Below are 9,205 nucleotides of genomic sequence, written 5' to 3' on the forward strand. Positions count from 1 at the left end.
ATCAAGATCTTTTTCTACAGAACTGTTTCTTACCCAGTTGTTGCTATCATGGTATTTGGGCAGCAGATATCTCCTAAATTCTATGTGCAAATTCAGTGAGTGAGTCTTTATTCCATCATCCAGATCACTAACAAAAATATTAAGTAGCACCTGACCCAGGACTGACTCCTGCCAATCCTCACTCAGTACTTAACTTTCTAGTTAAAGAAGCATTAACATCTACCTCCAAATACTCCTACAAAACAGACCAGTACCCACCTGACAGTAGATGCATCAAGACCAAGTTTTACCAGCCTGCTTATAGGAACATCAGAGTTGAGATACATGTCAAACTGCTTCTCCTCTAGTCACAGAGGAGAAGGGCTAATGCCCTAGCAGACAGAAATTAAACCAGCTTGGTATAATTTCCCCATGAAAAATTTGTTCTGTTAATCACCTTGATTTTGGGGTTTTTTTACAAATATTTCTTTTTATGGGAACTGAGCTAAAGTTCATTTATCTATAACATTGTACTTGCTTTCTCTCTCTTCCCAAAGACAGGCACTGATTTTTTTCCCTTCCATTGTTTTGTGTCATAACTAGCCTTCCAAAAAATTCCAATGGATACTCCAGAATATTCCAGTAACTGGCAGTAATAAAACCTCACTACAGATACTTTAGGTGTGTTACTTTGCTGACAAATGGATTGCTTGCATGTCTCTTGTATATGGCAACATAGAATAAGAAAACAGTCTCAATGAGCCAGATTAGATGTCAGAAAAAGTACTCAGCATATAAAGCAGATAATGATCAATCCTTGCTACTGCAATCTATTGCAAATAGTTCTTAATCAGTTCATGTTAATGTGCCATTAAGATAAGATAGTTCTACTAAAAAAAAGAAAAAAAAGAAGAAGCCACTGGTAAAGCAATAGAGTGTTCAAGTCATTGGTTTTCTTCTTCACCTAATCTGACAGCTGTTTTGATCACTTTCAAAACTTTTCTGTTGTAAAAATAAAGAGCTCACTGACATTTGAGGTTTAGCTTTACTCATACATTTTCTTCCTGCAGCCCGAGACATTGACGGGACATTAATCCTGAGCAGCTGCTTTATACAACAAAAGGAATTTGTTATGGAGAGTTATTTCAGAAGTGCAAGTAGCCAGTTAATAACCAAATGTATAATTTCAGAAAAACTTTACCAAATGCTTGAATTCTTTCCTTATATAGTCACATTAATTTTGATGGAAATTTTAATCTGCAGAAAGGGCCAAATGATCTGACTTCATTTCTTACGTGTGAAGATACTTTACAAAATAAACAGCTGAAACATAGAAAAAAAATGGTTTTTTTCCCGTCAGACTCAACATTTCAGATTTCTGTCACTACTAGAACAACTCACTATCTCTATTGTTCCGTTAAGTAAATTATCAATACACTAGTGGTGTTCTGCATGGTCCTCAATAGCCCTGAGGACAAATGTGACTTACTGACATACATATTCCTTCCAGATGTTAGGTTTCCCATAGCACTCTTGATAAGAAAAAGCATAAGCAGATCTTACTCAGCTGGATATTACCAGTCTATGTCTTTAAATATGAGCAAAGAGAAAAAACTCCTTAATTATGTCTTCTTTACAGTCAACTGTGTTTAACATTAGCAGATAAGATGGTTTTCACCCTCTACATCTCATACATGCCAAAAATGTTTCCAGTAATGTCTGTATTGTATCCACTCATCACAGAACAGGCGAAATCGGGGCAATAAAGCTATATCGTCATCAAAAACCTTTGAGAAAAATTGTTCATAACTGAATTAAGTGTCAAAGGAAGAAGATCCTAACACAAGCAGCAGTTTCTTCTCCTGCACAGACCTTCAGAACAATGTGAAGCTACAATCACCACCTAGCAATACAAGTTAAAAAATGCTCAGTGTATCCAGTGACCCCATTTAAGCAGTCATGCATGGGGACTCTCCCTCACTGCATTTCATATTGCAGAGTCTTGTCTACAGCAATTATCTCGAAGTCTCCAAAATGAGCCCTAGCCCAAGCTAGCTATGTGATGTGAAAGTAAGAAATCTAGGCTGTCTCTAAAAAAAAGCATGAGATATCAAGACAGCTCTTTAGTAGAATTACAGAATTACTTACTGGATGTCTTCTATAGTAGATGTAGTTTAGATAGGGGCAGTCATTTTGTCATGGCTTATCTACACACCCCTTACAACCACACAGACAATCCCTGGGATTTAGCATTAAAGCACAACATATGGTTCTCTTTTCCTTCTAAGTACAAGGCAGAAGTGTATAACACATGAAAACAGTATGTCTCAACAACCTGAGCAAATGAAGGAGATCATTAAGTGTAGTAACTGCAGTCAGATACATTTATGTTTTCAAAAGAGAAAGAAACAATCATTATTTTATTTAACTTCCAAAACATTTGTACTCAAATATTTAGATTGCCTACCTCATTCTTCTGACTTCCAGTAACTTCTGGGTATCTAAAGAGTACAAGTAACTGTTTTGCTCATTTATAAACTTAAAAACCAGAAACAAACCTGAGTAGAGAAGTCACAGACGACAAAGCAGAAACACAGCAGTGTGAAAGCAAAATTTTTGTGGAAGAAAACATAAGAACTTGCAAGTTTTCAAAGAGGAATGCCTGCCAGGAACCTGCAAGAGCCCCTGGAGGTATCTGAACTGGGCTGTCAGTCACTGGCCAAGGCTGCTTCCAAGTCCTTCCTAGCCACTGATGCCAACTTCTATTAGTGCACCTGCAGGCCAAGAGAGGAACTTACTTCTACTGAACAGCTGAAAACCAGATATCAGGGTATTAAGCTACTGCACAGACAGTTTCAGACAGATATAATTACTGTCAATGGAAAACATTATCTTAGAGGACAGGAAATTTGAAAGTAGCACCAGAAGTGTTCACCGAAGTTCACATCAATGCTTGCCTTCATGACTCAGTTTGTATAGTTCCTCTCATCCCACAAGGGATGGTTAAGAAGTAACCTATGCAAAATAATTTATTTCTATGATTATTTTTTATCTAAGCCAGTTTCTCTTCTTTTCCTTACACATCCTGTTTAAATCTCCTTGCATTGTTTCTTCATCCCACCAAAATAGATAAGAAAATACAACCTAACTTTTACTAACAATTCTAACCCTTTCCAGACCTAGATGGCCATAGCAAAACATAAAATAAAACTGTTACAGAACAATCACTTTCTCGAATATTTTGTGGAGGCCTGTTTTGCTATTTCTCTTGCTTCAACAATATGCTGCTGGAATTCGAGGTTCTGAAGAATTTATAGGTCAAAGCTAGTAGGAGCAAGACAAATAATATAAGCAAACAACTCAGGCCATTTTTCATCATGAAGTCATCTTATATAATTTTAAGAATACCCATCAGTTAATTAGAAAGTTACATTTTACTGTATAGTCTCATGTAGCTATCGTTCTATAAAAAGGATCTTCTATACCTGACAGTAAGATAAACAGAGCAGTTATAAATATTAACTAAGTGTAAATCATTTCTATGCTTAATAGTGTCTGATATTGTAATCCCACCACACTGTGTTTGTAATACTAACATCAGTCAGCTGGGAAATTTTACAGGCTATAAAACATAGTGACTAATACAATAGTCCTCTGCTTTCTTGAAGCATTAATTCTGAGCTGCTTGCATGCAACTAAGTGAGCCCCAATACAGATATCTTGTACTGCATTCTGAGGCTCATGTTGCCCCTTAATAGTAGAAGTTCCATCAGGTCCAGCATTTGACAGCTCAGCTCACAGTGGGTAAAATAACTATATCTTTGTGCAACAAGATTGGATTATTTTTCTATTCCTAAGACACAGACATGAGTGAAATAAAGCCATGAAAGAAATTTCAGCTAATAGCAAAAGATCCACCATTTTTGACCCAAAAAATCTTCTTAAAGAAAGAGAAAAGTTAAGCTTTTAGGATCACAGTTGAAAGGACTCAATGCAGTATGCAGTAAATGCCTTGAAAGAAAAGGATGTCTAGGATAGCAGGCAGAGAATAAGAACTCTGCTCATACTCTGTTACTATATGGGCTGTATCCTACACTGAAACAATGGGTGGTGAATAAAATAGACAATAGTAACAGCTGTCAGCCCCCCATTTGAGAAACACAGCAAAATGTTCAAGTCCTTCAGTCATAGTCCATTATTTATGTTTAATGCAAACATTTGGAACAGTAACTTTACATTTTAGGAAAATAATAACCATTTGGAGGATTTTGTGGGAGCTATAATTGACCATGTTTTTAAAATGTGACCAAAATTATAGAATTAAAAAAACCCTCAAAAGCAAGTAAACAAAAAATCCACACATCTTTCTGAGATGCAGAGACTGGAGTAAGATGCACAAGGAACTTGGAATGGCTGTCTGTCCTCTTCCCTTGTTCTTTCCTAAGCATCTGCTCTTGGTCATTGCTAAAGATAGGACCTTGGACTAGACATTGGTTTGACTCAGTTTAAGTTCACCCCACACAAACTAATTTATTTCTTTGTCATAGCTCCTTTCAAGTGCCAAATATAAAGGTTGATCTGAGTAGGTCTAATTTTTTCCATAAAAGGAAAAGTAATTCTTCAAAAAGTAATAGGCCTGCTATAAATACAAATTCATTAATAAACCATAATTTGTATTGACGTTTTAAATTCTAAATTTGCCCTTACTTTTGATCATGCTGATGGCATTAGCTCTATCTCCTATTGCCAAAGCAACTGCCTTCCTGTTTCCTAATCAGCTGTGAGACTCATGCATTTTTTAAAGGACTGACTCAACAGCCAGGCGCACTTTTACACAGTCAAGTTCAAAGAATTTTCTCCAGATCAGTCTCAATAGCAAGAGCATGAAAACTTTTGGTAGGTCAGTTGGTTTTATAACTATTATAAAACAACATGATGTTGATCACTCCTGGAATTTGATCAGTAGGGTATCTTTTTTTGTAAAAAACTCAAATTTTAAGCAACAGAATCCTATTCAGCATTATACATTGTCCTCTTTCGTGTACAGACACATATATAGCATATATAACTTCAAAACAAACAAGATTATAAACCACATTTTCTTGCAAAACGGATTTCACTTTTACCTACTAAATGCTAAAAAGAAAACAACTCCCTTAGCTTGGCTACTAGAGAAAAACATTCAGTTTTCCAGCTGACTGTGAGGATTAAAGAGTAAACAAAGACTTACTAAATTGAACTATCAACTCAATAGGCATTTAGTAGAGGAATGTGTTTCTCTGACTCAGTACTTGGAAGAATGTCCCATTGTAACTTTTGAAGTTATCATTACATAACCTCCAGCAATCCTCTTCAGGATTAGTATCTAATGCTACAGCTAAACACAGAGAATGTGGCCAGGAACACAAATTCTGTAGCCCCTGCATATAGATCACATGATTTAATTTATCATAAAAATGATTACATTAAAATGTAAAAAGCAAATTTTCTAAAAGCAAAAATTAGGAAGACTGGAAATTTTGGAATGCTGTAAATCCCAGGATATGGCAGTGAAACATGAAGAAAAATGCTCAGAAAGGAAGAAAGCACACATTGCAGTCAAGAGTCAGAACAGGCCAAGAGTAGAACTGTTATCTTGTACCTTCAAATGCAGCTGCATCCTCATGAATGAAGCCTGAAGCCCTATCAAATTATTAAAAAAAAAAAAAAACCAACAACTTGATTTTTTGTTAAAGAGTTCAAACCCCAAGTACATAAAAGGAACACAAACTTATGAGAGGAATCAGATTTTCTAATCAAACCAAATTGCTTTGGCATTCTCATAAAATGCTGGTGTTTAGAAAACCCACTGGACGTAACACTGACATTAATTTGACATAATGATTTTAAGCTCAAGACCTGTTCTTAAGAAAAAGGAGGAAAAAGGTTGTACTGCATCTGTCTAAAACTCCAGTTAATTGGCGTTGGTCCTGTGTGGCTACTCCCACACAAGCACTGAATAGCAGCAATGGCATATTTTAATAAGGAATGGAGAGAATTATGTGAAACACTTTTGACTACAAGATCCACTTTAGTAAAATTTATTTTAAAAATCTGTACAGAATACTATTTTTATTTCTTTTCCAAAAAATTTTAAAATCACAATTTTTAAGATTGAAGCAGTTTCGGGGGAAAAACCCCCAAACATCTTTCCTGAAACAGAACACATACAATTGCAGCGGGAATGGAAGTAAAAGATAGGATAAACCTACTTACCAGACCATTAACTAATAAGGGATTAATTAAATACCATTGACAGACTTGTCACAAAATGTGCCCTGGTTTGACTTTTGCACTTTTTCCACAGAGTGGCTGAGAATCAAAATTCTTAATTTTGTCCAAATGGGTATTTCTTCTCTTCTTGAAAGGAAGCAAAAGAAGGTAAGGATGGAACATGGCCACTTGACAATAACTACGAGGTGTCACCAGAAAGTCTGTCAGCAGATTATTCTTGCTTTTGACTTTTCTTTTTTTTTTTTTACAATTTTAGTATTAGAATTTTTTTACCTGGAATGTCTTTGGTTTTGCTTCCTAAATGTTTTATACAAGCTTAAATTTGTGTCTGAGATAACACCATTGACTGTTAACCTCATGGTCAGGGTGTTTATTGTATGAATATCCTGTAATGCTCTCTAAGTAGAAAAGGAATACAGAAAATTAGAAGTTGAAATAAGGACAGTAAAACAAGCACTGTCACATGAGCTTATTTGATAACCTTTTGCATCTACTGGACTCATTTTTCTCTCTCAACACCAAGGAAACACTGCTAGGTTGTTCTAGGAAAATGAAAATAACCATACTGACACCACTGGAAATTGAAGGGTTATTTAGAAGCTCTTCTTGGATGGAACCCTATTACAGATGAGACATGCACAGGGAGAGACTTTAATAAGTATTTTGTAAATGTCTTATTCCTATGGCATAACAGTAGTTTGCAAGTGTTGTGGCACAACACCTTAGCTGACCTACTCCGTAGGCAATAAGGTAGATTATGGCTGTGGGGCACACCTGAGTGCACTCATATACCTCAACAAGGGAGATCATCAAATTAAACCGGTATCCTTTTTCCCCATTTTTTGCACTTTCAGTAACTGTAGTACTGAAGTAATTAACAGGTGTTACCAATACCTATTATATTTTTTCACTGTTTTTTAATTCTAGAAATTACTCAGCTTACTTTCTTAAATCTTAATATAGATTTAAAGGAAACTAGTCTCAGCATATCCAGCTTCTAAAACGGCCACAGCACAACGCTGATGCTATCTTTATAGATGATTTCTCGATGCTTTGTTCCAAAAATTACGTTTCAAACGGTTGTTCAGGCAACAATTCAAAGAATATGCTTGCACAAAAGCAGGCAGCAGCAGGCAGCAGCAGCAAGGCTGCGGTAGCGGCAGCACGAGGAGCAGGGTGAGCGCTCCCTCTGCTCGGAGCGGGCTCCCGCAGCGCTCGGGCTCCCGCAGCGCTCGGGCTCCCGCAGCGCTCGGGCTCCCGCAGCGCTCGGGCTCCCGCAGCGCAGCGCGGGCGCGGCCCAGCCCCGGCGCCGCCGCTCCCGCGGGCCCCCTGCGGGCCGAGCCGGGCACTGCAGAGCGCGCTCCGCTCACCGCGCACGGCGGCGGGGACGGGGCCAGCCCGGCGGCGCAGGGAAGAGGCGGACGCGCCTCCAGACACAGCGGGCACCACAGGAGGAAACCGCATGAAAAAATGGTCACGTATTTCCTCTCTTGAATAAGAGTTGATAACACCGTGGTACCGGTTAAGTAATCTCACACCCTAGGAAGATGTGCATTCACTAATAACAAGTTTGAGGTGGATCTTTCAGCATGTAGAACCAATCTTTATGGTAACTCTAACAGTGGAATGTATTTTCAAGAGAAAAAGAATAATTTTATATTGGTCTTACCTAATTCTGGATGTATGTTCTCTCAGGTCCTAATCCTCCAATGTATCTTGATTATTCCATAAATTCTGGTATAAGTAAGATATTACAATGAAAAGAAGAACATGAAATATCAAATAGTAATTAAATATCAAAAATTAATGGACTACAAAGAAAGTTCTGTAACTGTAAGAATGAAGCATTAAGGAAAAACTCTGTTTGGGAAAAAGATTTGAAGAAGTGTGAGGGAGAAAAGCAGAAGGAAGGGAGAGGGAAAGAGAGAAAAAGGAGAGACACTGACTGAAGTCACAGGTGCAACCTGACAGAAAGAGGTTAAAGGAACACAACTTGCCAGCCATCACCATCTAATTCAGCGTGTGTGTGCTGCACAGCACACTGGGGTTTCAGCCATACCAATGGCTTATTCCCTTACCCCACACAGCAGCTGCACCCTGGCCACACACACAAACGTAACCTTGCAGAGTAAGAATGAAAAAACCAAGGTTTTATCATCTAAGGAGATGTTAAAAAAAATATATATATATATCAGATGCTTATGATTCCAACTTTGTTTTCATATAAAACATGTTGGCCTTCTGGAAAAGATTAAAAGAAGGCCAAGAAAGCTCTACTACAGATAGGAAAACAATAGTTATGTTTGTAACCCATATTAAATATATGTTATGATGGTTTTGTTATGTCAGACATATTTTAAAAATCATGGAATGGTTTGTATTAGGCATGGACATTTACAGAGAACATGAATTCTTAAAGCAAGAAAGGAAAACTAGGTAAAATTCTTATTTGACTTCACATTAGGGTAGACCCCTAAAACAAGCAGAGAGCATACTTTTTAAAATAACATGAAACTGGATTATTTGTATTCACATTCATAGATTTTCACAGATTTCAAGCTAGGAATTCTGAGATATGGATTACCTGTATGATGTAAATATTCTAAGTGTTTTAAATATTAGCATAAAACCTCAGAACCCATATTATTTCAGTAGATTTAACTCTCTAATCAGAATTTGGATTTGTCTAACTTCACCACAAAACATTCTCGTTCTGAATCAAGAAGTCCTCCTGCATTTATGTATATCTTTACATTCAGAAGAATATTCAAACCATGTAATTTTTTTAAACCTCTATTTTAAGTTGAATATGTTGACTGGGTAATGAGTTTTTGAATCAGTATCCCCAATAGAAGCATTTACACCAAAATATTTGGATGCCAAAGAGGTTGGTATGAATGAACCTTGCTGGATGAAGCTGTTCAAATACACTGCAATCTGTCCCTTTACAACA

General features: G+C 37.1%; 1 long non-coding RNA gene across 1 annotated transcript in view; it reads right to left on the bottom strand.

Annotated features, from left to right (window-relative positions):
* The window catches only part of LOC121669862, a 50,124-nt gene extending 42,646 nt beyond the window's left edge, over positions 1-7,478 (bottom strand). Inside the window, exon 1 of the long non-coding RNA XR_006017916.1 lies at positions 7,322-7,478. This is a non-coding gene — a long non-coding RNA (uncharacterized LOC121669862). The remainder of the gene's footprint in view (positions 1-7,321) is intronic.
* Between the last annotated feature and the right edge of the window lie 1,727 nt (positions 7,479-9,205).

Source organism: Corvus kubaryi, unplaced genomic scaffold (genome assembly GCF_017639235.1).
Source record: "Corvus kubaryi isolate FWS band 111438036 unplaced genomic scaffold, C.kubaryi_AGA036_p1.0 37394, whole genome shotgun sequence".
Taxonomy (NCBI): Eukaryota; Metazoa; Chordata; class Aves; order Passeriformes; family Corvidae; genus Corvus; species Corvus kubaryi.